The sequence below is a fragment of the Panthera pardus genome, unplaced genomic scaffold (genome assembly GCF_024362965.1).
Source record: "Panthera pardus isolate Hobbes unplaced genomic scaffold, ASM2436296v1 HiC_scaffold_6, whole genome shotgun sequence".
NCBI classification, from domain to species: domain Eukaryota; kingdom Metazoa; phylum Chordata; class Mammalia; order Carnivora; family Felidae; genus Panthera; species Panthera pardus.
In genome coordinates, this window is record NW_026526991.1 from 50,580,639 (window position 1) to 50,591,688 (window position 11,050).

Here is an 11,050-nt window from a genome sequence, read left to right on the forward strand (position 1 = left end):
GAGGAACGAGGCTGTGTGTGAAAACAAGCTTTTATACCTTTCCAGTTGACTCCAACCCATTCCTAGAGTGGTCTCTTAAAAAACCTTATGCATATCTCAAATTCAAGGGAAGTTAGTTCTGGTTTTAATAAAGCACTGTCAAGCAATATTATGAGGCATTAATCCATTCTAAAATAAGAAAGTGGAGGAGATATCGCAAGATCAGTCATGTACCATTTGAGGGCTCCTTGCAGATGTTTAGGCCACCATAGGCTTTCAAGAGAACAGGCCGCATGGTCAAGGCCAGTTCTTCCCTTCCCTTGGTGAGATCTGGAACGAACCATGACATCTCTGACCCTCTTAGCTGCCCTTTCTTCCAGCTGGGTACCTGAGAACTCCTTTTATGTTCTAGATATGAAGCCAACCTGGACAGCACAATCTCAAAATCCCAACACTGGATCTTCTTTCTATCGATTTGGGGATAATGGGCTTAATCAGGCCATTGAAAAGGAAAGGCACTTGATCCTTCGTTTTCATTTCTGAGCTTTATTTTCCCTTCACTTTCACCTTTATTCCCTGAAATCAGTATTGCCTAGAAATTCTTCCTACCACAATTATGTTGCTTTCCCAGAAACTCTGGAGCCTTCCCAGCCCACACCCAGGCCCCTGCATGCCACCATTCTTACTCACAGCTCCTGCGGGTTTTTCCAAGACAGAGAAGATTCAAAACACACTCTTTGAGGCAAAATGGCCCCAGGAGGAGATTCACGCTAACATAACAGAGTCTGACAAGGAGTGTAGCTTATTCCGACCCCTCTCCCATATCAGGATACATATTTGAGAAGAATTGCCAAGTATTAAATAAAAAAAGCACACAACTTCATTCTTGTGGTTTTTGTACCCCATTTCAGACAGGCTTGGACAAATTCTACTAATTCTATTGTAAGTGATGGCTCTGAAAACATTTCCAACAACTTGAAGGAGAAAAGAGACAAGCAGGGAGGAAGGGTGGGTAAGATAAGCCTGATCGGCTCCAGAGGGGCCACCCAATCTGCTGTGGGAAGCTGCTGCCACTCACCTTTCAAACTTTTTGAAAATTTGCTCCTATGGAGGAATAGATTGGTGGAGGTGAGGGGACACACAAGTGAAGAAGAAAGAAGGTGTATCCCCTCCTGAAAAGGGAGGTTAGCTTGGTTCTGCAGTCCTGTGTGGAACGGCTGTTGTGTATAGAAACGAGCAATGACCACCTGCTGGCTGAACCAAAAGATAGGACCTGGCATGGGTGGTTGTCCAGGTACCGGGATTGATCAAAACAGACCTAAGATTCTAAGTGTGTGGTGTTCAAAGCAACGCCTGGGGCTGGAAACACGAATGGATTTAAAACATTAAGCCCAAAGCAGATCACAAGGAGTAAAACCAAGAGCTGGAGGAAGAGTGAGCAACTGGGCCCAGAACAGGTGTAGGAGGTGAGGCCTAGAAAAATCTTTCAGAAAATGCCTTTGAAGGAGGCATCACAATAACCTTATAGTGCAGAGAAAGCTGTACTGGGCCCAGCCCGATCAGAGAAGTGAATCACAAAGTTTCATCCTCAAGAATGGACATACCGGAAGAGGAGACGGCCACAAAAACAGGTAAATGTACACTGTATCATAGCTGTAATCATGTCTGTAATCTCTGTAATGCTAAAGTAAAAAATAGAGGAGCCTCAGTGGGTCTGTTGTGGGGTCAGTGCTATGGGAAGTTTTGCAGAAGAGGCCATGATGAAGCAGGAGCGATGCGGGCAGATAAAGAGAACAGCATGCGCGCGAAGATACAGAGCCATAACACAACATGGTGTGGAAGGAGCCATAGCAGCGAGATCATTCTGGAGGGGAGGGAGGAGGGGTAAGGGTGAGCGTCAAGACTGGGAAAGAGGATCTATGAGCTGGCATAATGACGGAGGGCCTCAAATTCCATGCTAAGGAGTTGGGTCTGTTTAGTTTTCATTCGGGAGTATGGAGCCACTGATGTGTTATCACCTGGGCTGTGTGACTTCATCAGTTTTGAGTTTCTGAAGGATGCATTCCTGGAGGGAGTGGCTATAGCACAGAATACTCCTCTGGGCTACAAAAACAAAAGGACTTGACCAGTTAGAAATCTATTGCCATGATTCACGTCAAGGCTAAAAAGAGGAACCAAAGCAGTGGCAGGGGGGCTGGGCTGGGGCTTGGGAAACAGATTCCAGATATAATTAAGACTTGATCACGAATTAGAGATAAGAGGTGAGGTAAAGGTAAGAGTCAAAGATGACCAGCTCAAATGCCACCCACCCTTCTATCTCTAACTTTACATTGTACTTGATCTTTACATATAATACATGCCGATCACAAAAGCCCTCCTCCTCTTGCAATCCCCCACTAACCTTTCCAAATTTACTTCTTACCACTCTCCTCTTGCTCATTGTGCTTCAGCCCCATTGGCCACATCAAACACTCCAAATATGCTCCTTTTCCAGGACCTTTGCACTTGCCTGTTCCATCTGCCTGTGAGGCTCTTTGCCCAGATGCCTTCATGGGCGCCATTCTGATTTCTTTCAGGTCTCTGACCAAATATCAATTTATCAGAGAGGACGTCAAAACCCACTCTGTCTGAAATAGAATCTGCTTCCTCCCGTATCATTTTTTTTATACGCTTAATCATGCTCGACTTACCCCCAGGACACTTAGCCACCCCTTCTTTTCAGAGAAGTTTTGGCTATTCTGTCGTAACCGATAGTCTCCAAATGTTAGCGGCTAAACACTGCAAAATGTGTCTTGCTCATGCAACGTGTCCACTGCAGGCCAGCAGGAGGCTGTACTTGTGGTCATCACTTAGGGTCTCAAAGGGACAAGGCCTCATTTAACATGTTGCTTCCACAGTTACTGCAGCGATGGTAAGGGAGGATGGAAGCTTGCACATTGGCTCTTAAAGTTTCTGCGGGCAGGGGACACAAGTAATTTCTGCTTCTGTGTCATTGGCCACAACAAGTCACATGACCGCGCCGAGCTTTCAAAGGGTCAGAGCAAAGTGATGTTACATATGCACAGCAGACAGCCAGCCAGCAGTATTTGTGGAACAGCACTCAATAGGTACTGTGATGGAAGACACATTATATAGTTTTTTGTTGTCAATCTCCGTTCTCCACAATATAAGCCCAATAGCAATGCCTTTGCTTCCTCCCTATTGTTTAGAATGTGGTTCGCATACAATAAGCACTTAACGAATATTTGTTGAATGACTGAACACATATCTAAGGTCTTCCTCTAGACAGAAATTCCTTCAGGGCACACGTTTATCTTCGTATCTCCTTTGTTTATGGACAACTAAACGTTTATTAAACATATTCCCAGTGGGAAAAAAACAACAATCATGCCTATTTTTTCAGAACTCAACAATAATTGTTTTTTTTTTTTTTTTTTTTTTTTTTTTTTTTTTTAGCTAAGAGAATCCTGGAAACCAAATGGGGTAATGAAGGGAGAGAGAGAGAAAGAAGAGCGAGGCAAAAGCTTTCAGGGTAGGTATAGTCTGCTACGCCCTGTGTTAGGCAATTCCAGAACTCCCAGAGATCATGGGGATTAACTGAGTAGATTAGTTAAAATAAATGATACTTGTTACCTGCTTTTATTCTGACCCACTTTTTTCCCCCGCAAAAGACTTCAGCACAGAGTTTAACTCTTCTTTCTAATTTTTAGCTGGAAAATTATAAAACTTAGAAAGTTGCATGATTCTCTGAGACTAGATCTGATCAGCAGACAGTGACCCATTTTTTAAATTGTTGTTTTCTTTGTCACTTGGATTGAAGTTTATCAATTAGTTGAAGATTTCTTTATAGTGGAAAATTATAGCTGTGGCATTCCAGGCACAAGCCTTAGTGGGAAAGTGAACCAAATGAATCACCACGAGGCATGTGAGGTTGTGGTTGAGAGACAGATGCTATTTGTGATACAGGCAATTGACTCAGGTTATGACTTGTTGGTCCCTGGATATCTGGTGTCAACCCCTCTGAAACGCGGAATAAGTAGACGAAGCCTTGCTCAGAAGAGGAGCATTTAGATGAGCACATTTGTCCTAGATTTCTAATTTATGAATACAAACATTGTAAACATACCCACAAAGAGACATGTCTGGACCAAGACATAAAGATCTTTGAGGCCTTTTCAAAAATGAAAACTATGAACATTCCCTCCTACTTTTACCTGTCCAAGAAAAAGCTGGATACAGACATAGCAGTGAGTATTGTGGTTGCAGAATAGCTGGGTTTGTTTGTTTGGTGTCAGTCCCCCGAAAGAGGAAAAGAACAGTATGTTTGTGGTACAAGAACAGTGCTGATGGAAACACATAGCCTAGCAGGGAGCCCCAAAGGGGCTGAAGAGACGAGATGTGCATCTTGGCCCTGAGGACCTTGTCATCTGGGTGCCTCTGCTCCAGCGTGGCACGGGGAGGTGGCACCAGCCACGCGAGAACGGTTCCTTAGTGCTAGCAGGCTTCTTGGAAACAAAAGCAGGATTTCTGCAAAGTGAAAATGATGCTCAAAGCCAAGGTCCTTTGCAAGGTCTCTTTCCCTGGCTAGAGGCTACAGCTTGATCCTGGCATGAAGCTTCAGCTTGTGCCTTGGAAGCTGAGAATACCCACCTGCTTCAGAAATGCTTAATCGTCAGAATAACACCGTGAGGTCGCAAGCATTTATTATTGTTGTTGTTGTTGTTATTGTTAGTATTATTTTATTTTAGAGAGACAAAGAGGACAAGTGAGCAGCAGAGAGGGGTCGAGGGAGAGCGAGACACAGGCCTGACACAGGTCTCGACCCCACGACTCTGGGATCATGACCTGAATCGAAATCAAGAGTCAGACGCTCAACAGACTGAGCCACCCGTACGTCCTTTGTTATTATTATTATTATTTTATATTTGAGTATAGTGGAAACACGGTGTTACCTTAGTTTCAGGTGTCCAACATAGTGATTCACTAAGTTTATACATTATGCTATGTTCACAAATGTAGCTACCACCGCCTGTCCCCCTATATTGCCATTCAGTGCCCTTGACCGTGTTTCCCGTGCTGCATTTTTTATTCCAGTGACTTACTCATTCCGTAATTGGAAGCCTGTGTCTCCCACTCTTCTTCACCCTTTTTGCCCATTCCCCCACACCCTCCCCTCTGCCAACCATCAGTTTGTTTTCTGTATTTGTAAGTCTGACTCTGCTTTTTGTTTGATAAATTCACTTTTATATGAAAGAAGTGATGACAGAACTTGCCCAAGGAAGCAGAGCTAGTACGTGGAGGGGAGGGTATTTAAATCTTTTCTGACTCCCTCTACAACAGCTCTGTCCAAGGTAAGTATCATGCAGGCCACATATGTTATTTTATTACTTTATTTTATTTTTGGAGTAAAATTGGTATATAACATTATATTAGTTCCAGGTGTACATTATAATTTGATATTTGCATACACCTCAAAGTGATCACCGTAGTAAGTCTAGTTACCATACTCACCATAAAATTGACCCTTTTCGGGCGCCTGGGTGGCTCAGTCGGTTGAGCATCCGACTTCGGCTCAGGTCACAATCTCACGGTTCGTGAGTTTGAGCCCCGAGTCGGGCTCTGGGCTGATGGCTCAGAGCCTGGAGCCTGCTTCCGATTCTGTGTCTCCCTCTCTCTCTGCCCCTCCCCCATTCATGCTCCGTCTCTCTCTGTCTCAAAAATAAATAAACATTAAAAAAAAAATTAAAAAAAAAATTGACCTTTTTCACCCTTTTGGCCCATCCCCGAAACCTCTTCCCCTCTGATAACCACGAATCTTCTCCCATTATCTATTAGTTTTGTTTTATTTGGTTTGGCTTGTTCATTTGTTTTGTTTTTTAGATTTTACATAGAAGTGAAATCATACGGTATTTGGCTTTCTCTGTTTGGCTGATTTCCGTTAGCACAATACCCTCTATCTGGTTCAGTCCGTGTTGTCACAAATGGCAAGATTTCCTTCTTTTTTATGGCTAAGTAGTATTCCATTTGTTGTATATGTATATACACATCTACAGATGTATATATATATCACATCTTTATCCATTCAGCCATTGATAGACACTTAGATTGTTTCCACATCTTAGCTATTGTCAATAAGGCTACAATGAACACAAAGGTGCAGATATCTCTCATAATTAGTGTTTTTGTATTCTTCAGATAAAATACCCAGTAGTGGAATTGCTGGATCACGTGGTAGTTCCTGTAGTGGCCACCCCAATTTACGCTCCCGGCGACAGTGTACGAGGGTTCTCTTTTCCCCACAGCATTTCTAACACTTGTTATTTCTTATCTTTTTGATTGTATCCATTCTAATGGGCATAAGGTGATATCTCATTGTGGTTTTGATTTGCACTTCCCTGATGATTCGTGATGTTGAGCATTTTTTCATGTGCCTATTGGCCATTTGTATATTGTCTTTAAAAAAAGGTCTATTCAGATGTTCTTCCCATTTTTAAACGAATTGTTTGATTTTTTTCATTATATATTTTGATATTAGCCCTTCATCAGATATATCATTTGCAAAAATTTTCTCCCATTTAGAAGGTTGCCTTTTTATTTTGTTAATAGTTTCCTTCAATGTGAGGTAACCTTTTAGCTTGATGTAGTGGTGATGAACTCCTTTAGCTTTTGCTATCTGGAAAACTTTTTCTCTCTCCTTCAATTCTGAATTTTAGCCTTTCTGGGTAGAATATTCTTGGTTGGAAGTTCTTTCCTTTCAGCACTTTGACTATATTACTCCATTCCCTTCTGATCTACAGAGTTCCTGCTGAAAAGTCATCTGAAAGCCTTATGGGGGTTTTGTCATACATAACAAGTTGTTTTTCTTACGTGCAGCTTTTAAGATGCTTTATTTTTAACTTTTGACATTTTAATTATAATGTGTTTTGGTGTGAATCTCTTTGGGTTCATTTGCTTTGCTTCTTGGACCTGGGCGTCTGTTTCCCATGTTAGGGAAGTTTTCAGCCATTATCCCTTTAAATAATTTTTCCGCTCTTTCTCTCTTCTCCTTCAGGGACCCTTATAATGTGAATTTTATTCTCCTTGATGTTGTCCCATAAGCCTCTTAAGCTATCTTCACTTTTAAAAATTCATTTTTCCTTTCACTGTTCTGAGTGGGTGAGTTCTACTGTCCTCTCTTCAAGTCACTGATCCATTTTTCTGCTTCGTTTAAGTTTGCTAGTGGTCCCCTTCTAGTTTTGAGTGCAGGTAGTGTATTTTTCAGCCCTGAGACTTTCTTGTATTTTCTATCTCTTTCAAAAATTCGTATTGTGTTCATTTATTGTTTTCTCAAGTTTGGTGAACATTTTTATGACCATTACTTTGAACTCTTTATTAGATAGATCATTTATCTCTGTTTCATTAAGGTCTTTTTCTGAGGTTTTTCTTGTTCTTGCATCTGGAACATATTCCTCTGTTTACTCATTTTGCTTGACTCTCTGTGTTTGTCTGACTCTCTATGCATTTGGTGAAACACCTATTTTTCCCAGTCTTGAAACAGTGGCCTTGTGTAGGTGATGATCCTTCTTGTTCAACCTTGCCCTAGCTCTTGGTTGTCTCTCAAACCTTTGCATGGCTCTATATGGCCTGATTTATTCTTTTTTTTTTCTTTTTTTCTTTTTAATCTGGTATAGTTAACATACAGTGTTAAATTAGTTTCAGGTGTACAATATAGTGATTCAACAATTCTGTACATTCCTCAGTACTCAAGATAAGTGTACTCCTCTTCACTTGTTTCACCCATCCCCTTACTCACCTCCAGTCTGTTAACCATAAGTTTGTTCTCTATAGTTAGGAATCTGTTTTTTGTTTTGTCTCTCTCTTTGTTTCCTTTTTCTTTTTGTTTTGTTTGGTTTCTTAAATTCCATACATATGGTATTTGTTTTTCTCTGACTGACATATTTTGCTCAGCATTATACTTTCTAGATCCAACCATGTTGTTGCGAATGGCAAGATTTCATTCTCTTTTATGGCTGAGTAATATCTCATTGTGTATACATATATACCTACATTCTTCTTCTTCTTCTTCTTCTTCTTCTTCTTCTTCTTCTTCTTCTTCTCCTAGAGGAAGAGAGAAAGTATGAGTGGGGGAGGAGGGCAGAGAGAGAGAGAGAGAGAGAGAGAGAGAACCTCAAGCAGGCTCTATGCTCAGTGCAGAGCTCAACACAGGGTTTGATCCCATAATGCTGGGGCCATGACCTGAGCCGAAATTAAGAGTTGGACACTCAACTGACTGAGCCACCCGGGTGCCTCAGTATACCACATCTTCTTTATCCATTCATTTATTGACGGACATTTGGGCTTCTTCCATATTTTTAGCTTGATTGATTCTTTTTAAAAAGTATTGATGTATTTTGAGAAAGAAAGAGAGAAAGAGTGCGTGCATGAGCAGGGGAGGGGCAGAGAGAGAGGGAGAGAGAGAATCCCAAGCAGGCTCTGCACCATCCGTGCAGAGCCCACTAAGGCTCAATCCCACAAACCGCAAGATCATGACCTGAGACAAAAATCAAGAGTCGGCTGCTTAACTGACTGAGCCACGTGGGTGCCCCAGCTTGATTTATTCTTGATAGGTCCCAGTGGTTGAGGGGGTGCCAGGACCTGTCAGTGACCCAAAGGGAGAGATGTCAGTCAGCACCTAGATTCAGGCTGATTGCCTGATCCTCAGGCAGCAGCTTTTTAAGGTCTCCAAATATACACAGTCCTGTGGGGCTGCAGTTTTAGACCATGCTGACCTTCAGACTAAGAGATCTGAAGGTGTCCCTTGGGTGGCCATCGCAAGAATTGAGGCATCAGATGAGTGTATGAGATCTTTTCTGGGAAGTAGGAGCAAGCTGTGGCAAGGAGAGCACATAGATGGTGTTTCTCTGCCTATGTTTCCCAAGAGCCCCTCTGTAGCCTTTATACGTGCAGCAAACACAAAGCTTATCCCTCAGGTTGAGGCTCCAGGACCATTAAATGAGCCTTTTTCACATGCGGACTTGGGGTGTATGTCAGTCTGCCGTCCGTGCAGTGCCCTGGGTGTGGTGTTCTGCCCAGAACTGTCCTTATTGTTCCAGTCCCATGGGGCCCAGGAACCCAAGACCCTCTGGCCCGCAGAGATGGGCAATCAAGAAGCATTCCCTGTGTGGACTGCAGTTGTCCACCAGCTTAACTGCTGGAGAGTGGTAGGGGGGACTGTGGTTTTGACAAGGCCAGGAGCAAGCACCAGGAGCTGGGCAGGCCCATGGTTTTGTGAGGCTGGAGAAGTGCATTGGGAGTGGGGCAGGCCTTCAGGCTGAGCTAGTTGTGTCCATATGTGCCTGCCTGTTCTAGCAGGGTTGTGAGAGAGTGCAAACATTGGCACTCTTCAGCACCTCCATTCCTGGGGAAAATCCCAACTAATTCCTGCCCCTCCAGCAGACACTTTAAGATTAGCAAATGAATCACCTTCACATATAATCCTGTTCCCTCTGAAACTGCTGCCTTTGTGCTCTTCCCAGGATGAGCTTCCCAGGATGTGCTCTTCCCACATGCAAGCCTCTCCCACAGTCCCCTGGATCTTCTGGATGTAAGGATCCTCTGTTGGTTTCCAAAGACAGACTTTGGGGGGCCTTGTCTCTTTGGCACAGGCCCTAAAGGTTGGGGTGACCGGTGTTTTGAAGAAACCCTTCAAAACTCAGGGAAAGGCTCTGGGCCTGTGAGATCCCTCCCTTTTGTGGGTTGCTGTGCCAGGGGTGGGGTTTTGGGTAAGGTCACATTTTTGCCTCTCCTGTCCATCTCAGCGTGGCCCTTTTGTCCCTCGTGGAGGAAGCTGTCCAGCTTAGCTCTTTCTTCTTTTCCAGTGGGAATTATTCCATATGTAGTTACAGACTTGATGTGTCCATGGGAGGAGGTGAGGTGGGGTCTTCCTATGTCACTGTCTAGGACCACTCACCCACCCCAAATATGGAATTAAAATTGTTTTTAAGTTTATTTCTTTTGAAAGAGAAAGACTGTGTGTGTATGAGCAGGAGAAGTGCAGAGAGAGAGAGATAGAGAGAGAGAGAGAGAGAGAGAGAATCCTAAGTAGGCTCTGTGCTGTCAGCACAGAGCCCGATGTGGGGCTTGACCCCGGAACTGAGCTGGGAGTTGGAGTGATAGCAATCCAAAGCTACTCCATATAGTCTCCCCAATGCTCCAAAGTGTGTGAGGGATTTGGAAGAGTGGGGCCGAATACCTGGTGTCACCACTAACACCCTTAAAATGGAAGGAAGCTATAGACGCAAATTCGAACCCAGTTCTCCTTCGGGGCAGTTACGGCCTGCACCACTGTGCTTGATTTGGCAAGCAGAGTGTTGGCTGAATTTGAGTCTCACTCGCCTCCTCTGACAGGAGCGCTTGTGCGGTGAGCAACGTCCACAGCCACACGAGATGGCCCAGCTCCTTGTCTTTCTTTGGGAAACTCTCCCCTCATCTTCTGGCCCTTAGTGACTAAGATTCAGCTGTGGAGACATCTCTTCATCAAGCTCTTGTATGCTGAGAAGTAATTCTTCCCCTTCTCTTAATATTTACATTCTTCTAAACATTTTTGATGGAAGCAAATGCTTCTAATTAAACAACAACAACAACAACTGTGTCTCTCAATTGATTCCTTGATGAGGCAGTAGATTCTCACTAACAGGACTTGGAATCCTGCAAAAGAAACCCTTGTCTCTCAGCTCCATCGGTTGAGTAACTGTGTTTCCATATTGGCTGGAGAACCCTTTCACTCACCACAGAAACCCCAGGACCAATCCACTGAGATGAGCATGTTTTAGAGATGCGCCAGATGGAAAGAGTCCACACTCCATCTGTTTATCATATAGATGTGGCCATTGTCCAAATCTTATAAAATCGCCAGGAGAGAAAAAAACCACAAGGCGGTGCATTTTGAGGGTGATCACAGCTCTTTGGACTATTTTAAAAGCACTGTCTGTTCCATATATATGCGTGTGTGTGTGAGTGTGTGTGTGTGTGTGTGTGTGTGTTAAGGGACACTGCAGATACAGTCAGATTGGGGTTTGAACTTCTGGTCTGT